Raw genomic sequence first — 214 nt, 5'->3', positions numbered from 1 at the left:
TATTGTGAGTGATTTGCTTTGTTTATCTTTTTTCCACAAAAATCCTCAAAAAATTTTATTTCTCATTTTTACTGCATGGATTATTACTGTACATGTTTGACAAACCTTTTTATATATACATGAAGATCATTGACAAATGTATCATGAAGTAGATATTTGTTGTTGCCACTGATTAAGAGCTGTATTCTAAAGGTCATAATCCTAATGACTACTA

The 214-nt window shown here is 28.0% G+C and overlaps 1 protein-coding gene across 1 annotated transcript in view; it reads left to right on the top strand.

Annotated features, from left to right (window-relative positions):
• Positions 1–214, top strand: part of LOC119586922 (dnaJ homolog subfamily C member 5-like) — a gene marked incomplete in the record, with an annotated part of 63,036 nt that overhangs the window by 51,249 nt on the left and 11,573 nt on the right.

This window comes from Penaeus monodon, chromosome 22 (assembly GCF_015228065.2).
Source record: "Penaeus monodon isolate SGIC_2016 chromosome 22, NSTDA_Pmon_1, whole genome shotgun sequence".
NCBI classification, from domain to species: domain Eukaryota; kingdom Metazoa; phylum Arthropoda; class Malacostraca; order Decapoda; family Penaeidae; genus Penaeus; species Penaeus monodon.
Note: the sequence above shows the minus strand (reverse complement) of the source record. Positions and strands in the feature narration are given on the sequence as shown.